The sequence below is a fragment of the Cannabis sativa genome, unplaced genomic scaffold, assembly GCF_029168945.1.
Source record: "Cannabis sativa cultivar Pink pepper isolate KNU-18-1 unplaced genomic scaffold, ASM2916894v1 Contig3, whole genome shotgun sequence".
Taxonomy (NCBI): Eukaryota; Viridiplantae; Streptophyta; class Magnoliopsida; order Rosales; family Cannabaceae; genus Cannabis; species Cannabis sativa.
Genome location: NW_026870039.1, coordinates 2,716,501 through 2,738,938, shown reverse-complemented (window position 1 = coordinate 2,738,938; position 22,438 = coordinate 2,716,501).

Sequence of the window (22,438 nt, the reverse complement as noted above, 5' to 3'; positions counted from 1 at the left end):
TTTCCCGGGGTGATATAGTATTTCACCGCCGTAGTCTTTAACTAACTCCAACCACCTTCTCTCGCCTCATATTCAAATCTTTTCGGGTGAAAAAGTATTTAAGACTTTTATGATCGTATAAATCTCACACTTTTCACCATAAAGATAATGTCGCCAAATCTTTAAAGCACAAACCACAAAGAGCCGAGCTCTAAATCATGAGTTGGGTAACGCCGCTCATAATCCTTCGCCTGACGAGAGGCATAAGCTATGACTCCGTCGCTTGCATCGTAACACATCCTGCACTCCGTCCGGATGCATCACAATACACAACAAATATCTCGATCCGATGGCAAAGCTAACACCGGAGCTGTTATTAAACGCTGCTTTAGCTCCTGAAAGCTTGATTCACACTTATCGGACCACACAAATCTCTGATTTTTCTTGGTCAATTCGGTTAGGGGCATAGAAAGTTTAGAAAATCCTTCGACGAAACGTCGATAATACCCTGCTAACCCGAGAAAACTTCTAATTTCCGTTACGTACTCGGGTCTCGCCAATTCTTCACCGATTCTATCTTGTTTGGATCAACCATAATTCCATTTTTCCCAACTATGTGACCCGTAAAGGACACCTCGACAACCGTAATTCGCACTTTTTGAACTTGGCATACAGCTTGTGATCCCTAAGTCGCTGTAACACCATTCGAAGATGATGCTCGTGCTCCTCTTCTGACTGAGAGTACACAAGAATGTCATCGATAAACACTATAACGCAGTTATCAAGGAAATCCTTGAATACCCTATTCATAAGATCCATAAAGGCTGCAGGAGCATTGGTCAATCCGAACGACATTACGTAAACTCATAGTGCCCATATCCGGTTCTAAAAGCGCCTTCGTATATCCTCTTCCCGAATTCCCGAGTTGATGATAACCGTACCGTAAATCAATCTTCGAAAACACTCGTCTTTCCCCGAAGCCGATCGACCGCATCATCGATCCTAGGCAACGGTACTTGTTCTTAATTGTCAGCCTTGTTTAGTTCCCGATAATCAATACACATTCTCGAGGGAACCATCTTTCTTTTTCACAAAAAGAACCGAGCTCCTCAGTGGCGACACACCGGGTCGAATAAACCCAATATCAAGCATCCCCCGAAGTTGTAACTTAAGCTCCTCGAGTTCCGCCGGAGCCATCCTATATGGAGCTTTAGAAACAGTTCGACTCCAGTGCCAAATCAATTACAAAATCAATCTCTCGCCGTGGCGCAATCCCGCAATTCCTGAAACACATCAAGAAAATCTTTCACCACCCGAAATACCTCAGCCCAAATGTTTCTGTGTCCGCTGGAGTCAAATACTACTGCTAGAAATCCTACACAACCATTGCATAGTAAATCCCTAGCTCTCAACACAGAAATAACCGGGATCCGAGACCCCTGAACCGATCCAACATAAACAAATGGGTCTTATTGTAATGACCGCTTTAGTAATGTGGATTAGAAAAGGCAATTAGCACTAATTTTTATTATTTTATTATTTTATTATTATTTGTGAATTAATTTTGAAAGTGGACCCCAATATTTAGAAATAAATATTAGAGTTATAATTTCTCGATTCCAGAGATTTTATTAAACTCTAGGGGTATTATTTAACTTATATGTGAAATATGTTAATTTTGTAATTTTTGCTCTACGACAACTAAAATGCGATGGATGGCTAGATAATCACATGAGTAAGCTTAGAACCCTATTTTATAGTGGGGAATAATTTAGAGAAAGTAAATTATCGGGATTAAGCGGGGTTATGGATTTTGACCATTTTACCCCTAGCTTTAAGAAATACCCTAGTTTTAAGTCTAGGGGCATTTTAGTCTTTTGGTTAAGGTAAGTGTGGTGGCTGCCCATGTAGTTGACACCTAGCATCTAAGTTAGAATGAGTTAAGTAATTAACTCATTTTCATTTGGAAAATAAAGGGAGAAAAAAACAAAAAACAAAGAAAATCAAGAGAAGCTCTCTTCTCTCTTTCTCTCTTCGAAGGCAGCAAGGGGCAAGGGGTTTGGGAGCTTAAAGTTTGTGTTTTCAGCTAAGGATTCAAGAGGAATCAAAGCAAGGTAACCCTAGTTCTTCTCCCCTTTAAGTTTTTGAAGTTTTAGTTTAGTTTCACTATGAATGTTTAGGTTTAGTGGCCGTTAGGTTTTGAAATGTTCTGGGGTTCAATTTCAGGGGTTAAATTGAGTTTATCTAAGTCCCTAGCTACTGGTTTTGATGCTTGTGAATGGTTTTAAGCAAGCTGTAGCTTTGAAACTCAAGCTTTGTTCATTAATGGCAACTTGAGTTGTATTGGTTTATTCTGTGAATTACCGCTCGGAAATCATTGTGTATGCATTGTTTAGGTATATCGGAGAGTTTGGTAAAGATTGGGATTAAATTGAATAAGGGGGATAATTTTTTGGTTTCATGAACCGAATTCGGCTCGGGTGGTTCGTACCAACCTGGCCGACGGCCAGGTGACCTGCACCGGATGGGATGCCGGGGAACCGGCCTACCTCGGTTGGGATTTTCCGTAACCCTAGTTTTGGCCAATTTTGAGATATTTAGGGTATTGCCATGAGGTTTATCGATAGGGAAACTTTTAGTTTCAAGTTTTAAGTCCCGGAAAGTGATTTAGCGAGTCACTCATCTGTATTACCGTTATTGTGATTGTGGCATCCATCTAGCACGTGAATTCCGTTCGTGCCTGGCCAAAGACACTTGAATTCGGAAAACAGTAAGAACCGTGTATAATGTATGATGTGATTATCCGAATGTGTGTATATGTGTTTATATATGCATGCTTGAATTATGTTAAACACTACCAACACTTGTATGATTAAGTTATAGAGTGTATTGGTAAAGTTGATTGTTGTTGATTTGAGTACGACATGCTGATACCAACACAAGCATAGGAAAATGCTAAGGTGTGTGGTACATCACTCAGTTGTTACTCGCTGATCTAATAAACCCTACCAACACTCGTACAAATGAGGTACAATGTGTATGTGGTATAGTGGTTGTACCCCGGTATTGAACGTTCATACTCATCCGTTAAGCTCCGTAAATAGGTGTATGGGCGCCTATTTACTGCCGGAAATTATATGATATGTTATATGCATTTCTTACCGAGTCCGTTGACTCACGCTTCGCTTCCATGTGTAGGTAAAGGAAAGGCGAAGGCCGAACAGAGTGAACCCGAGCTCGGGTGAGATTGTACATGGCAAGGGGCGCGCGACCCGGAGTGTTCTGGTCTCGGGACATCCGGGAGTTGTATTTTGCAGGCGCCGTGCGACCCGTAAATCCGTATATTTTGGATTGTATGCTTGAAAAGTAAAGTTTGTAAAGTTTTAAAAATCGGATCCCTAAGACTTGTAAATATTTTATTAAATTACAAAGTTTAGTATTTAATGCAAAAGTTTTAATTTGACACGTTTTTCGAGAAATTTCTTTGATTAGCAAAGATTGCATAATTATTGAAAAAGCACTGTAGCGTGCCTTAGCATTAGGGCGTTACAATCTGCATCCGTGTAGGCACCTATGTAAACCCATTTTTCCAGGTATGGAGCGGCACAAACTGGATGTAGTGTCACTCATGGGTAGTCAAAAGTAAAAGTTCCAGAACAAAACATGAGTCACTCCCAGAATAAGAGAGGGGGAAAAGACAAAGCCAAAGAGAAACTTTGAAGAAAGTAAGGAAAGAGTATGAACCAAAGTACACATAGTACTCCAATCTGGTGGATACTCGAGAGAATGTGTACAAAGAAACTTGCAACATGGTACACTACAAAAAAAAAAAACCCCACTCTGATGCCTCAAGTGGGAAGTTTAAAAGATATTCAAGTAAGAGGTGTGAGTATCATTGTAACACCCCACTAGTTTAAGTATGCTAGCGTGATTTCTTAATATTGTGCACTCCTTTGCTAATCAAAAGGCTTATAGAAAAATGTGAATAATTAAAATTTTCTTAATTAAACTTTAACTTGAATATGAAAATACTTTACATAATTCGGGATCCCCTTTTTAAAGTTAAAATTATTTTATAAAATGCTTAGTTATAGAAGTTGTCACCTAGAGACTATCAAAATAAAGCCTACTAACCCAAAGATCAAACATTCCAGTTAGACCGCCCCTATATGTACAATCTTCCTTTGCTCATGCTCACTGCTCTTCAACGTTAGCTTTGCCTTTACTTACACATATAAACAATATTTGTTAGTCAACGTACTCGCAAGAAAACCATAATCATAACATAAACATAAACCAGATTATAACCAGTGCCCATACACCTAATTACAATCCTATCCCACAGCCTATGCGTACTAAGTCTAGAACATTCATACAACAATACGATTTACCATAATATCAGCCTATACTCGGTACTCTAGTCGTATCTATATGATAGCGTCAATCTATACTATATATGCCAAAAATATATTTGTCGGTATTTAGTGCAGCTCTATGTACACTAATACTACCATTACTGATATGTTATATATTATTCATAAACATGCACGCTAATTATGGAATCACATATGATATTATTATACTAATCTTACCTTGATTTTGAATTCAGGTGTGTCAGTCAATCTAAGTGAAATTTTTTGCTTGATGATTTACAGGCCCCTAAGTCACAGTATATGTAAAACTGATAGTGATATTCCAAATCACTTTTCGTGGACTTAGACTCAAAACCAAAAGTTTTCCTATTGATAAAATAGCATGACAATACACTAAATATCAAGAAAACAACAAAAAATGAGATTCTTTAGAAAATACCACAAAAAATAGCAGGCCATTTCCTAAAAATGGTAGTCCGTTTTTTTAGATCGTTGACTGCTAAAAACGGTAGACCTTTTTTGTAAAAAATGGTCTACTGTTTTTACTACAAAAACAAAAAGAACCTCCTTTCTCCTAGAATTCTACCCTAAATCTCACCAAATGTCTAGAACACCTAATTAGGCCATAAACAACATATACTAACTGAAAAATCTATCATCAAGTCAATAAATCAAAAACCACCATTGATGAGCTAAGTTTGAGCTTAAAAGCTCAAACTTAGCTCAAACACAACCACAATTATCCCAACAACCTAATTGACTCAAATATAACATCAAAATCAACTCTCAAACATTGCTAACTCAAATAAAGAAATTTCAAACCTAATTTTGCATGCTTCGAACAAACCTTAAATTCCAAAAACAACAAAGAACAAATTGACTAGAGCTTACCTTAGTTCTTAGCTTTCCAAAACACCTTAAGTCAAGCTGAAATACTCAGAATTTAACAAAGAAAAGGCCTAGTTTCTTGGGTCTCCTTAGGGCCGAACAAGAAAGAGAGAGAAGGAGATCGGCTTCTCTTTTAATTTTGTGATTTTTTACTATATGTAATCAAAGTGGATATTCTGTTATTTAGCTCATTATTTAATAATCAATTATAGGATTAATACCAAATCCACTCACTTTTACTAAAGACAAAACTAAGGCAAAATCACCAATTTGCCATTTTCCTTCACCATGAAGTAAATTTAAAACTTAGGGGTAATATGGTCCAAACTCATAACTCTAGATGCTCCCGACATTGCAATTATCTAACTATATTGCCCCACTAAAACTAAGATACCAAACCTTGTCTAAGTGACCTTATAGGGCAAACGTTGCATTTCACTGTTACTGGGCATAAAAATATGAAAATCATGAAATTTTATACATATCACACTCAAAATTCAAATATATCTTCATAATTGCAAAAGTAATAATTAAAAGCCTACTTTTCAAAATAAGCCCTAATTATCTGCTAGTTCACAAAATAAAACAAAGCAATCATTACAATCACAAAAGTAGGATACTCCACCAATGAATGTGGCTATTTAAAAGATCATGAGATCAAAATGTTTGCAAGAGAAGACACTTGGGGCAATGGGCCTGGATTCGCATTATATATCTCAGATAGGAGGTGACTCACGAATATCTAATTGTTCCAGGGGAGCAGGGTACCATAAATCCACCAGAAGGAGTATGTCACCCTCAAGCTCCTGAATCACAACTTCTAGTACTCCCAGCTCTGCCAGCTCCGGCTATAGTAGCTGTACTAGCTCTAGGTACGGGAAACCCATACCCTCCAGTCTAGCTTTGCCTCTAGTAGATGGACATGTGGTTGTGGAGGTACGATGCTTACCAAACTTAGTCTACAGAAGCACTTAAAAAGAGTTATTATAGATTGGAAGTGGAAGTGTTAATCCTAAAAATTAGCAAAGATAATTTTCAAGATTAGTCAACTAACCCGATGTTAACTATGAATTGGCATTGACAATTCTCAGAGACTTATCCAAGTATTTTAGAGAATGGAATCATGGTCACTTGCAAGCAAAGTGTTGGGTAAGTTGGGAAAGCACAAAGAAGGAGACATCACTCTATGAAGATTTTAAAAGGTATATCATGCGTATGTGATTATTTGAGGTATTTTTAATGGAGGTTGATGGGCATGAGTAGAGTTAGTAAGACCAACATACTGATCAGTGGCAATTGTTGGTAGATTTTCATAATAATGCAATTAGAATTAGTTATTTTCATAAACATAAAATCCATAGATCTCTTTCTTATCTTTCTAACTCATTTTAAATAGTCTAATTTAGACATATATCGAGAAAATTATAGCCAAAATACTAAGACCACTAAAACATGACAGTGGGGTGTGCGAGCCGGTGTGCTTGTGTGCGAGTCGGTGTACCTTTATGCAAGCTGATTTGCCTTTATGCAAGTCTAAGAGCATTTGTACAAGCCAGGGAGCATTTGTGTGAGCTGTGGAGCCTTTGTACAAGTGGTGGAGCATTCGTGCAAGTCGTGATGCATGCGAGACGTCCAGGCAAGCCACGGTGCGAGACGTCCATGCAAGACCTGCATGTAAGCCATTGCATGCAAGGTGTTAAGGGCTTACATGCGAGCTGTGTGTGGTGTGTGAAGGGCTCACATGTGAGTTGTGTGTGGTGTGTGCGAGGCTTGCGTGTAGAGTTAGTAAGACCAACTTACTTATTAAGTGGAAATTGTTGGAGAAATAATGATACGTTTAGAATTAGATCTTGTTAAAGACATAAAATTCATAAATGTTTATCTTATCTTTTCCAACGAATTTTGAATCGTCCATTTCTAATGTATATATCGAGAAATTTATGGCTAAAATACTAAGACCACTAAAATGTGACAGTAGGTGTGCGAGCTGGTGTGTCTTTGTGCGAGCCAGTGTGCGAGCCGGTGTGCTTGTGTATGAGCCAGTGTGCCTTTGTGCAAGTCGGTGTGCCTTTGTGAAAGTCGAGGAGCATTTGTGCAAGTTGAGGAGCATTCGTGTGAGTTGTGGAGCCTTTGTGCAAGTGGTGGAGCATTCGTGCAAGTCATGATGCATGCGAGACGTCTGCGTGAGACTCGCATGCAAGTCATGGCATGCAAGGTGTGAGGGACTCGCAGACGAGCCGTGTGTGGTGTGTGAAGGGCTTGCATGTGAGCTGTGTGTGAGGCTCGTGTGCGAGCCGTGTCGTGCGAGACCCACGAGTGAGCATGAGAAATGTGAAGTGAAGGGAGAATTTGGATACGTGTTGAAGAGGAGGTCGTTAATGAAGGAATCAAATGACAATGCTTACACATGGAAAGGTACAAGATTGAGTACGACCACGTCCTCAACATGGCCTGGTGGTGAGATGGTACAAGTAATGGAGACGTATTGTCTGTAACCCCTGACTTCCTGACAACAGGTACTTTGCAACCACTACTAGCGTAACTCGGGACCACCTGACACCCAACAATAGTACAAAAGCGCAAGACCACCTCCTGCACTTGCAACTCGCAGCCACATAAGGCAAACTTATCCCTTGAGGACCTCAAGTGTATCTCAGGCCATTTGAGCCTATAAATACCCCATTCTCAAATGAGAGAGGGGGTTGGAAAATTATTGTAACACTTGACTCCAAGAAATACAAGTATTCCTCTTCCACAATTATTGCTTTATACATTTCTTTAAGTTTTTGAATTTTTAAACTTTCATCTTCATCCTAAGTCTTGCTTTTTAATTTTGATTTTTTGGCCTTATATTTGTTGAGGAGTTTTAACCGTCAACAACAATGTACATTTAGAAAAGAAAAAAAAAAGGCATTTTACTAAATACTGTACTATAGACTTCGTCAATTTTTTATAATATAGATATTTAAAGTGTTATAGAATATTTTACAAAATATTATTATTGGGTGCCGGAAAGATTATGAGTATATAAGGATGAACACTATCTCCACTGATATGAGACTTTTTGGGGAGGTACCCAAAAACAAAACCGTGAGGACTTAGTCCTTAAACGGACAATATCATACTAAGAGTGGAGATGGATGGCCCACCAATTATAAATTAAACAAAAATACAAATAATTTCATAAAAAAATATATTCTTTTTGTCGGTATCTATATATAAAATTATTGGAAAAATTTATGGTGCACCCTTCAAAAAAATGGGTGTACCAATACACTATTTTTGGTACTTTAGATATCAAAATAGTTTTATTGTTAATCTTTTATGTACAGTGTAAATCATAGTTATTTAAAATATTTTACAAATTTAATAAAAATTCAAAATAATTTATATGTCAAAAATAATATTCAAACACTCTATTTTTTGTATGACATCTTTTATTTTATATGTATACGAAATAAATTGTTCTAACTTTACTTTTTGTATCGTAAAATATCAAGAAGTTTTAAATTGTATAGGATGTGTTAGGGTTTATAAAACACTCAAGAAATAAATAAATCACAGATCCAAACATATTCCTAAAAGTGCTTTAATAAAGAAAACCCTAAATCATAAATCTTAAAGCCTTTGCTAAATTAAAGAAGAAGATGATAAAATATGAGCGGAAGCACTAACCTGAATCCATTGTTGGAGATTGCAGAGAAGGTTTTGATCTTCCAAGAATACACTATTTTCTAGAGTATTTTCTCTGATGGGGAAGGAGAGAATACAGAACCCTTAGTGTTTCTTGGGGACCACTACCTATTTATAGAGTCATCTTAGAATAACTCTTGGGTATTTATAATTTGGCCCCTCAACAAATTATAAATTAACTTATGGTATCTACACATTAATTCCATGACACTTTAATACCCTTTTGATACCCATAACATAATTGGTCACTTAATTTTGTATCACACTTTATAATAGCATATACATTATACATATGTGCCCACATAGGATTTTTAATCCAACAATCTCCCACTTGGGCAACATATGTTACCTGATAAATGTATAACCTTATGAGCTCAAAATTTGCTATTATGTAAAGGTATTTCAACAATCTCGTCCATCAACTATACCCATATAGGATCAAAGCGATTTTCGTCATACCAATCATGACTAAACCCATCAATGGTCACATATACAAATATAGCCAAATGACATAGATCAATCATGGATGTGTAGCATGGAAATTACATGCAATGTGAACCGAACATGCCTATTTCCAACTGGTCCTCCTTAAACCAAAGTGAGGTCAAACTTAAACATAACAAAAACGAGTGAATAAACTGAAAACTTTATTTCTGATCAGAAAATAACCAAATACATAAATGTCTTAAACAAACATAAAGCAAAGAAAATACAAACTCCCACTAAATCATGATATCCTCAAGTAATACTACACCCATGTGAGCAGTGTGCTCATGAAAGACCTTGGGTGGCAATCCTTTTGTGAGCGGATCCGCTATCATGGAGTTTGTCCCAATATGCTCTATGGAAATCTGTCCACTCTGCACTCTTTCTTTCACAACTAGGAACTTTATGTCAATATGCTTTGACTTGGATGAGCTCCTATTGTTGTTGGAATACAGCACTGCTGATTTATTGTCACAAAATATCTTAAGTGGTCTTTCAACATTCTCCAAAATACGCAGCCTAGTGACAAAGTTTCTCAGCCATATTCCCTGATTTGATGCCTCATAACACGCTACGAATTCAGCTGCCATAGTGGAAGAAGCTACAAGTGTCTGTTTGACACTTTTCCAGGATATAGCTCCTCCAGCTAACAAGAAAATGTAGCCTGATGTAGACCTTCTGCTATCTTGGCATCCAGCGAAATCAGAATCAGAATACCCTACGACCTCCAAATGATCTGATTTCCTGTATGTGAGCATGTAATCTTTTGTTCTCTGAAGATACCTCATAACCCTTTTGGCCGCTATCCAATGGTCCATACTAGGGTTGCTTAAATATCTGCCTAACATCCCAACAATGTACGCAATATCTGGACGCGTACATACTTGAAGATACATTAGACTCCCTACAACTGATGCATAGGGAATCTTTTTCATTTCCTGAATTTCAAGGCTGCTTTTAGGGCATTGTCTAAGACTGAATTTGTCTCCTTTAGCAACAGGGGTATCACCTGGCCTACAATCTTGCATGCCAAATCTTTTGAGTACTTTATCGATATAGCTCTTTTGTGATAATCCAAGAATACCCCGAGAACGATCTCGACGTATTTGAATTCCTAATACAAAAGAGGCGTCACCAAGATCTTTCATCTCAAATTGGTTAGATAAAAATCTCTTGGTTTCGTGCAATAAGCCTATATCATTAGTAGCAAGCAATATGTCATCGACATATAGAACCAGAAATATGTATTTACTCCCACTGAACTTGTGATATACACAATCATCAATAATATTCATCTCAAAACCAAATGAGATAATTACTTGATGAAACTTGTGATACCACTGACGGGAAGCTTGCTTGAGTCCATAGATGGATTTCTTTAATTTGCAGACCATATTCTTTGGGTCACCAACCACAAAGTTTTCTGGTTGCTCCATATAAATTGTCTCATCAATGTCGCCATTGAGAAACGTTGTTTTAACATCCATCTGATGTAACTCAAGGTCAAAATGAGCAACAAGTGCCAATATTATCCTAAAAGAGTCTTTCGATGAAACCGGAGAGAAAGTCTCTGTATAATCAATGCCTTGTTTCTGAGTATAGCCTTTTGCTACAAGACGTGCCTTAAATCTCACCACATTACCATATTCATCCTTCTTGGTTTTAAGTATCCACTTACAACCAATTGGTTTTACACCTTCTGGTAATGGGACAACTTCCCAAACTTTATTGTCTTGCATAGACTTATTCTCTTCATCCATGGCATTAATCCACTTTTGAGAGTTAGAACTTTTCATGGCCTGATGCAAGTTGATTGGATCATCTTCCATCATTCCAATTTCATCCTCATGTTCTTGAAGAAATACAAAATAGTCATCTGAAATAGCATTTCTTCTCTCTCTTGTGGACCTCCTTAATGGCTCTTGTTCTTGAGGGTGTTGAATTTGTTCTTCTGGAACAATAGCCTCATTTTGATTTGGGAGTTGTTCAACATTATCTTGTTGAGGTTCCGGATTCATTTCTTGATCAATGACAGGTGTGGAAGCCTGAACATTGTCTAAAATGATAGTAGGAACTGAGTTTGAATTCAATTCCTCCTCAAAAACAATGTCTCTAACCTTATTTCTCCCCCCAAATTCAACATCCTCAAAAAATGTTGCAGTTCCCGTCTCAAATATATTTCTGACAGTGGGATCATAAAACTTATAGCCCCTAGATCGCTCAGAATAACCAATAAAGTAGCTGCTAACTGTTTTGGAGTCCAATTTATTTTCATGTGGCCTATAAGGCCTTGCCTCAGCTGGACATCCCCAAATGTGGAAATGCTTTAGACTAGGCTTTCGACTCCGTCCAAAGCTCATAAGGTGTTTTTGCAACTCGCTTTACTTGGTACTCTATTCGAATGTAAGCTGCTGTCTTTAATGCTTCTCCCCAGAGGGACTCAGGTAAGGTAGAATGAGCGATCATGCTCCTTACCATATCCTTAAGAGTCCTATTTCGTCTCTCAGCAACACCATTCATGCTAGGTGATCCTGGCATGGTGTACTGTGGGACAATACCACATTCCTCTAGGAATTTAGCAAATGGTCCTGGACGTTGTTCACCTGAGCCATCATATCTACCGTAGTACTCACCACCACGATCAGATTTGACGTTCTTAATCCTTTTGTTGAGTTGATTCTCAACTTCAGCTTTGTAAGCTTTGAACACGTCCACAGACTGAGATTTTTCATGAATGAGATATAGGTACCCATAACGTGAGTAATCGTCTATGAATGATATAAAATATTGTTGACCATTCCAAGATGCCGTAGGGAATGGCCCACAAATATCTGTGTGAATCAATTCTAAGACTTCTGAAGCTCTATTGGCACCTAATCTCTTAGTTTTGGTCTGTTTTCCCTTGATACAATCTACACAGACATTGAAATCTGTGAAGTCAAGAGACTCTAAAATGTCATCAGACACAAGACGCTCAATTCTACCTCTTGAGATATGACCTAAGCGTTTATGCCATAATGACGCTGAATTTTCTTTATTTAATTTGCGTTTAGTACCTCGTGATTCCACATGCAAGGTTTCATTATAGGATGCAATTGTTTCTAACAAATAAAGATTGTCATAAGTATTCAAATAACCAGTTCCAATAATATTTGAATTTAAAGACAAAGTAAACTGATTGTTTCCAAATGAACAACAATATCCAAATTTGTCCAACAAAGAAACAGAAACTAAATTCCGCCTAAAAGACGGCACAACAAAAGTGTCTTTCAAATCCAAATAAGAACCAGTTCCTAATAACAATCTGAAATGCCCAATTACTTCCACTTCCACTGATTGACCATCGCCCACAAAGATGTATCTTTCACCATCACTTGGCTTTCGGTAGCTCAGGCAACCCTGCATAGAAACACTTATGTGAGTAGTAGCACCAGAATCTATCCACCAAGTGTTTCTAGGTACTGAAACTAAATTAACCTCGGAAACAGTACCAAAGCAAGATTAATACCTTTCTTTACACGCCATGCGTGATATTTGGCACAATCTTTCTTCACATGTCCAGGTTGGTCACAAAAGAAACAACCCTTAGAATCTTGTTGTTGTTTCTTTTGAACTGGACCCTTAGCAGCTTCATTCTCAAATTTCCTTTTCTTGCCCTTATCCTTAGGAGTAGTGGCCAAATGAGCACTTTCGGTTTTGTCCTTTTTCAACCTTTCTTCCTCTTGCACACAATGAGAAATAAGCTCGTTGAGAGTCCATTTCTCCTTTTGACAGTTGTAACTAATTTTAAATTGGTTAAACTGTGGAGGAAGCGTTAACAAAACCATGAGTACAAGTACATCATCTGAAAGCTCAATCTTAAGTGTCCTTAATCTTGAGACAATATGATGCATTTCCATAATGTACTCCCTTACATTTCCTTGACCCTTATACTTCATGTTCATTAAAGAACCAAGAAGTGTTGTCATTTCAACCTTATCGTTTTTAGCAAAACGTTCCTCAATTTGTTCAAGGAAATTCTTAGCCATAGTAACCCCTTCGGATTCTGTGCCCCAAAAGGCTTCGGAATGCCGTGTTTCATAATCATTAGACTCATGCGATTTGAACGATCCCACCTCTCAAATTCCCTTTTATCATCATGGGAACTTTCCTTAGTGAGAGGTGCAGGTTGTTCATTCCTTAGTGCATGGTCTAAATCCATACATCCCAGAACTATAAGTAGGTTCCTTTTCCAATCCTTGAAATTGGTCCCATTAAGCATAGGAATAGAATTAATGTTAGCAGATATTGAAGCAGCAGAAGATGAACTAGCTGAATATAGAACAAATAAAACAAGCTCACATTAATATGCATAATTAAACAATAAATTCAAAAATTGGTTAATCCCATCTCAAGATACCAAACACACATTAATATCAAGTCTTTGGACAGTAATATTAACTGTAAGCGGTACTCTTGGTGTAGCAATCAAATATTGACAATAAAACTGTGCCAAACAATAGGTCAATCTTTGGACTAACATATTGCTCACACAAAATACCTTATAATTGTCACACATTTATCGCCACAGGTATGTTTGAAATCTAGCAAAATATTTACTTACCTTTGGGCTAGTCAATATAAGCATCAATTACAAACATACAACCATCCTAATATTTATATATATGCTGAATCAGATAGTCACGGTACACCACAATAAAGGAGAAGAATTTATAAATTATAACACAAACATTCATTATATATATTCAATAAAAAACTGAAGCCCAAAATCTTAAGCCAATCAACTCATATAAACAAAACTTTTTTTTTTTCAACGCCGAATGTCCTCCAAAAAACATAAGATCTAAAAAGAACCGAAGCCATTAATGTATATCGCATATTGTGAGATATATCTCAAAATAATCCAACCAAAAAATACATCTCATATATTATAAGAAAACAAAAATTCGGCTGGGCTTTTCAAAAGCTGAAGCCAGAAAACCGCATTCTTCAATGTATATATGCATAATATGCTTAATCCACTGAAGCCAAGTACATATCAAATAAAAAAAAATATATGCGATAAAATCAAGAGCAGTGGCAAAATAAATAAAAAAAAAAATACCCTAATTTTCAAAATTCCCAAATTTCATAAACAAAATTATCAGATCTTCAATTAATTCAACAAAGGTGGCTCTGATACCACTTGTTAGGGTTTATAAAACACTCAAGAAATAAATAAATCACAGATCCAAACATATTCCTAAAAGTGCTTTAATAAAGAAAACCCTAAATCATAAATCTTAAAGCCTTTGCTAAATTAAAGAAGAAGATGATAAAATATGAGCGGAAGCACTAACCTGAATCCATTGTTGGAGATTGCAGAGAAGGTTTTGATCTTCCAAGAATACACTATTTTCTAGAGTATTTTACGATGGGGAAGGAGAGAATACAGAACCCTTAGTGTTTCTTGGGGACCACTACCTATTTATAGAGTCATCTTAGAATAACTCTTGGGTATTTATAATTTGGCCCCTCAACAAATTATAAATTAACTTATGGTATCTACACATTAATTCCATGACACTTTAATACCCTTTTGATACCCATAACATAATTGGTCACTTAATTTTGTATCACACTTTATAATAGCATATACATTATACATATGTCTCACATGGTGATTTTTTAATCCAACAGGATGTACTATGTACAATGTCATACAAAAATATTAACATTAAAACTATCTATGGACATCAAAAACATAAAGAAAGTATATTATTACATTTATTTTGTAGGGGTTCGGTGTAGTATCCAAAATTGTTCATTATGAAATCTACTTAGAAACATAGAAAGTATGACGTTCTTTTTTATTTTTTTGAAAAAGAAAGTATATAATTTCATTTGCAGTACTTAAAACAATAAAATAATAAATAGAAAATCTATCCAAAAGTATTGGAAATTTTGGTCAACAAGGCTAGATAAATATAGTAGTTAATGTGGTAGCAAATTCATATTGGTGAGTACAAATGTACAATATAGTCTCAAAATGCAAACATAAAATGAAAATGACATACCTACTTTTATTATTATTAATAATTTTTTTTTTCTTTGAATTGTCTTCGGTTTAAGATGACTTAAATAAATGAAGAATAAAAAGGTAAAACCAGGTCACAAGTAGTTTGTGCATGATAGGCTTTCCTTTATTTTTGGTGCAACATAATAATGAACTGATAAAGCTAAGATCGCTATTGTGATCTTCTCGATCAATATGACACTTTTTGTTAACCCTCTAAATCCTCACGGGTTGGTACTTAATTAGTACGGTATGATCGGGTCGGGTCGGGTCGAAATGATCCGTATGACAGCGGGTTTGACCCTAAGAGAAAAAGAATAAAGTGACGTGTAGTGTAGTACTGTAGTGTGGTGTGAGGATTGAGACAGCAGTGTCATTTGGATAAACGACAACTCCAGCTGGCTCTTTGCTTCTAATATCATACGCAATTTGCTTCATTTGATATAATTAATAACAATTACGCAATATACTCGCTTTTCGGACAATTAATTTAATTTTTTTTTAGTATTATAATAAATAGTTATTTAAAAATATAATAAATTATAAAAGAGAATTACTCCATATATTATTTTTTTACTTTTTTTTTAAAAAAATTTACGGTTTGAGTTTCTAAAGTAGTTTCTCCGGTGGTTTCTATGTGGGTTGCTATACGATTTTTTGTTGCGATTTAAGTTGCGTATTTAGTTCTGATCGGAGTTTACATATAAATTGTATAAAAATACGAAAATAAAAGCTGTTTTGAAGTGTAAAAATAAAAAAGCCTCAATTATAAATATATTATTTTATTTTATATTATTATTAATAATTTATTTATTAAAAACAAAATACACAATTTTATTAATTATTATTTAGAATTATTTGGGTGCACTCTTAATGGGTATTACCCATGAATAGGTAAAATTAGAAAATTTTGAGTTTTTATACTTGATTTTTCTATCTAGTTAAAAAAATCTCTCATTTTTATATCATATCGGTCGAGAGTGTTCCATCGGTAAAAAAAATTAAAAAAAAAAAAGTTTTTTAGCAAGAAAATTAAGAAAGAAAAGAAGTTAAGTTTGAGTTAAAATATTTTTGTATGAACATATTTTTGATATAGTGTAAAAAGAGATATTTTTTTAATTAAGTAGTTAAATTAAGCATAAAAATTTAAATTTGTGATTTCATTATTCGTTATTAGATCAAAATTCGATGGTTTGATATTTTTAAAATTAATATTTATAGTTAAATTTGTTTAGTAACCATTCATGAGTAATACCCATTGAGAAGTGTTCCAGAATTATTTATTATGAAGTTTAAAATTTATTATATGTAGTATTTTTTATTGTTTTGTTAAAAAAATATTTTTATAAAAATAAATAAATAAGGCGGTGTAGAAAAAAATTACAGTGTTTCCCGTAATGCATTATTTTCATATCTCCATCATTCAAAACTATTGTTATTATTGTATCTCACTTATTTTCATCACCGTATCTCACCTGCTGTCATCATTGTATCGCATCCCTTGTCATTACCATAGTCCACTAGTCTCACTATTGTATTTCCCAAATCTATATCTCAATCTTAACTTCCATCTCGAATTTTAAATATTTTTAAGACATTAGAGAAAATTCATTAGTTTGTTCTGTTATTATTAATTAATATGTTTTAAAAAAGTGATTATTATTTTTTAAATATCTTAATTAAAAAAAAGAAAAAAAATATAAAAAATGTGATATTTTAGTTATGAAAAATGCTAAAGGCAACCTTCATTGCTTTTATCATACCACTATTAGTGTAATTAAGTAGCAAGTCTCATATAACTTCAAAAAAATAAGATTTAGGGAATATCGCTAACCAACCGTAGGGTGCCACCTATGAAATGTGATGGGCACCACTGGTGCCCAATAGTAATGCTCTTTAGTTATAATTATATGATACTTGAAATTAAAGTTATCATTTCATAAAAAAAGTAAAGTAGGCTTTTGTTAAAATTTAATTAATATTTTTAATGAAAAATTTAAACGTGGTAAAAAGTAATTGAAATATTATTTCAAGTATCACGCAGTTGATTCTCTTATTATTATTATTATTATTATTATTATTATTATTATTATTATTATATCTTAATTTTTTTTTTTTAAAAAAAGCCAAAAACGTATACATTAGAGTTATCATTTTTATATTATATTATTTTAGTATAATATTTTTTTAAAAAAAAAAAGTCAAAAACGTTAAGGTTGTATATTGTATTATTATTACTATAATTTAAGTTTTATGGAATTATTTTTGTATTTTTTATAGAATTAAAATTAAAAAAAATGAGAGAATTAAAGAGAAAAGAGAAAAATAGTTTTAAAGCAATTTTGTATGAATTAAAAATTAAAAAAAATGAGAAAATTAAAGAGAGAATAGAAAAATAGCTTTAAAGAAATTTTAAAGTACTATGTCGGTGCTTTATGTCTCTCCTCTGTATATATAGATATAGATTTATATATATTGATTGATATTTTATGTATGTATATAAACAAAATTTACGATTAATTATATTTGATTGAAGTTTTTTTTTTTGAATTTATTTTTTATTTTATAACTTTTTTTAAAGAATATTTAATATTTTTATATAAAATTAAAATAATAGTAAAATATCAATTTGTAAATTAAAATTTTTTTTATAGAAAAATTATTAAAATAATTGTAAAATATCAATTTGTAGATTTATGCTTTAACAAAATATTAAAATTCAGAGAATTAAAGAGAGAAGAAAAAAAATAGTTTTGAAATGATTTTTAAAATGACATGTCACCACAATTAAAAATTAAAAAGAGAAAAGAAAAATTGCTTTAAAAACTTTTAGAGTACCAATGTCCCCGCTTCACGTCTCTCCTTTATATATAGATATAGATTTATATATATTGATTGTTATTAAAAAATGAGAAAATTAAAGAGAAAAAAGAAAAATAGCTTTAAAAAAATTTTAGAGTACCATGTCATCGTTTCATGTTTCTCCTTTATATATAGATATAGATCTATATATATATATTGATTGATATTTTATGTATGTATATAAACAAAATTTATGATTAATTATATTTGATTTAAGTTTTGATATTTTTTTTGGAATTTATTTTTTATTTTCTGAATTTTGTTCAAAATATTTTATATTCTTATAGAAAATTAAAACAATAGTAAAATATCAATTTGTAGATTTATATTTTTTTATAAAAAAAATTATTAAAATAATAGTAAAATATCAATTTGTAGATTTATGCTTTAATAAAATATTAAAATTAAGAGAATTAAAGAGAGAAGAAAAAAATAGTTTTGGAATGATTTTAAAATGACATGTCACCGCCTCATACTTTTCTTTTATATAATCAGATAAAAGCAAAAACATATATAATATTTATATAATTTAATATAATAATTTTTATAAAATATCACAATCATAATTAGAGTCGGTCTTAGACTAAAGTAGGTTAAACCTGTACTTTGAACCCATTCTTATTCAGAGTTTAAATGAAAAAAAAAACTTTTAATAAATATGTATATTTTTTAATAATTTAAAAATATTATTTATTGTTATAAAAAGACTAAAAAAATTATTTTTTTTAGACCCAAATTAACTCAAAATCGACCTGCTGCTTGATAACTTATAACAATACAAATATAATATTAATATCAATTACACAATTTTGTTTTTGTAAAAAAAAAAAAAAACATAATTGTAATTGTACTTGAATAATTTTAAATTCTTCAAAGATTGCATTATACTTTTGTTGATTTTCCAAAATAGACAAGAAAATATATTGTTTAATAAATTTCGGTTCAAAACCAAAAAATATTCTCCATTTTAAAGAAAAAAAAAAATAGTTATTTATATCGTGAAAGAATTTTGTCATGATTTCAAAAAAAATAATAATAATAACTAAAAGAATTTTGTCATTTTTTTCCTTCAGAATTATGCTTATTATTTTCTTTTATTTGTTATATATATTGCTTTTTTTTTTTTATTTGTTAAATATATTGCTTGGTAGTTAAGTTTTAAATTTAATATAATTCACCATTACCTTTAGACTTTAGTTCTTAAAAAATTAATATATCCTTTTAAGTGATATGCCGATTAATTGACGACGAGTACGAATATTATATTTTGATATTTTAATATGAAGATTTTTTTTTAATGGTAATGACAAGAGTTAAATTATCAAGTTATATCTATAGATATCTTTATATATTAAAAGTGTCTATACAATTAACTTAACAGACTGTTAACGTTAAACGTTAACAAATAAATAAACCCAATAATTAAACCAAAAAATTAAACAATCTTTTTTAAATTAAAAAAAAATATCTTACCCACATATCTTTCCCAAAAAATTAAATAATATTTACGATTAACTTACATATCTCTCTAACAAACTATTGAAATTTTTTTACACTGCTTCATTCAAATTTCAAAAAATAAACCCAATAATTAAACTCAAAAAATTAAATAATCTTTACTATTAACCCATTCATCACCCATACATGCAAACCCAACAAAAGCCTCTCTCTCAATTTCACCTACTGAAACAGAATGCAATCATCAGTTGTAAATTCTCATTGCTTTTGGTAAAATTTACACCTTTAATACTTCTTTATTACTTTTGTTGTGCTATTTTGAGTGAAGGTGGCTTTATAATGAGCAGATGAAATTTTAATACTTGTTTGTTACTTTATAATCGAGACTTTGAGAATTGAGGGTTCCTTCTTTGTCTAATTTACACACGCTTTGCTTATTCTTAATTTTGTAATATTTGTTTTTCCAAGTCAAAGATGTTCTTGCTTCTATTATTTTAAGAACTGGAACAAATGCAACATATATTATAACCTTATTATTATTGTTTCCAATATGTTTTTACTGGACATAAAAGTTTAATTTAAATTTATTATTTAAATCTCTCTAAATTAAATATTATTTATTTTTTATTCATTTATTTCCTTCCGAACTCATAATATAATCTATATCTATATATAAAGGAAAGCACAAACATGATGATGTGGAGGTCTATGTGAGTTTTCCTTCATCATCTTTATTTTCTTAGTTTTTCAATTTTTTTCAAACTTAATTTAGTTTTATAACTCCTATTATTAATAATGTAACATTCTCCATTAATTCAAGTCTTTTTATCTTCTTATATATAATTAATTAATAAGTAATAATTTTAATGTTTGGTTAAGGAAAAACGAATTTAATATTTCATTTTTATACTCATTTTTTTAAGTGACTTTTGGTATACTTGAAAATAAATAAATAAATTACAATAATAATATGTAGATAATGATTAAATTGGTGATAATAGAATAGGAACCATTTTTTGAGCTATTTAACTTCTCATTATCACTCATTTTTACCTATATATATAGGTTCTCATCATCTAATTTCTTGCAAAAAAAATTAGAAAAAATTCCTCTTTTGTTAATTAGCATATGTTGCCAATGGATTATCTTCTAACTAATTAGGAAGACGAACTAACAACTATGGAGATGATAATAGTCAATGTTGAATCAAGATAATTTTATATTGGTATGTATGTTTTGATGTATAATGGAAGAATTTTGTTCATTAGTTTTGAATTTGATGTAAAATTTTAGATATTGCAATTAAGTAATATATATAAATATGTATATTTAGTCATGTTGTCACCCAGTAAAAGAGGTCATACATTTCTTGAAATAAAAGAAAATATTTTTTCATATATTTCGTTGATATTCGATATTCGATACTTGATGTCTTGATATTTTTTTGACATATATTTATTTTATTTGAGAAAAAATATTATATTTTTCTAAATATATATATATTAGGTTCTAATTAAGTAAAATTAAGTAAAAGTGTTTATAATTTTTTTTTATGATATAGTTGTTACTTATCTATATTTAAATATATATATAATATTATGATATTATGATGCTATGATTTTTTTGTCCTAATCTTTCTTCTTTTTTTTTTCTCTTATTTTATTAGAATTTTATTTAATTTATCTCTAAAAAAGATTAATAATAATTACTCTCATTTAATTAGTTTTTAGTTTCTCTCATAAAATATCATTGATTGGAGAGTTTTTCAATTTTGTTACTATAACGTTTTTCTAATAGATTTGTGTATTTATGTATTTTATTTGTCAAGTTTTAATGTTTTGATTTTTATAAAAACAAATATGTTACATTTATATATAAAATCATTTAGAAAGACAAAAATAATTAACTTAAAAAATCAATATAATTTTTTAAAATTAATTATAAATTATTTGTTAACCATTATTATTATTATTGTTATTATTTGATCAATAAACTTCTTATTATTAATAATACATAACAATAAAATAAAATAAATATTTAATAATACTCAATATACAATGTAGTTTCTATATAAGAGAAGACTTCATCAAGACTAATCATAATTGTCAAATACATTAATCACCATACCATATTAATAGATTATTTTATTTGAGACTTTTAAGTTTTTCTTTAATTATTTAATTTCTCCCTATACCATATTAATTCTTTTATATATATACATATATCCCATTTAGCTAATTTAACGCTAAAAAAAATGCAGAGATAAGAATTCTTCTTTTGGTAATTAGTATGTCTTTGGTGGAAGTCACTTTTTAACTAATTGGAGCTAGCAAGTATAATAATGGTAAATGTTAAAATTAAGATGAGTTTATATTGTTATATATGTTTTGGTATAGATGGGGGGTTTTGTTCAATAATTTTGGATATTTGATGTATAAATTTTGGATGTTGCAATTATGTAATATATATATATATATATAGATTTATTGAATAGTTTTTCATGTTGCTCTCCAGTAGAGGAGTTCTCTATGTTTTTCATATTGAAATTATGTAATTTAGTTTAAATAAAATAATTACACTAATATGTGCTTGCTTAATTTGTATATACATAATAAGTAAAAATAACGCATAAACTATTATTTTG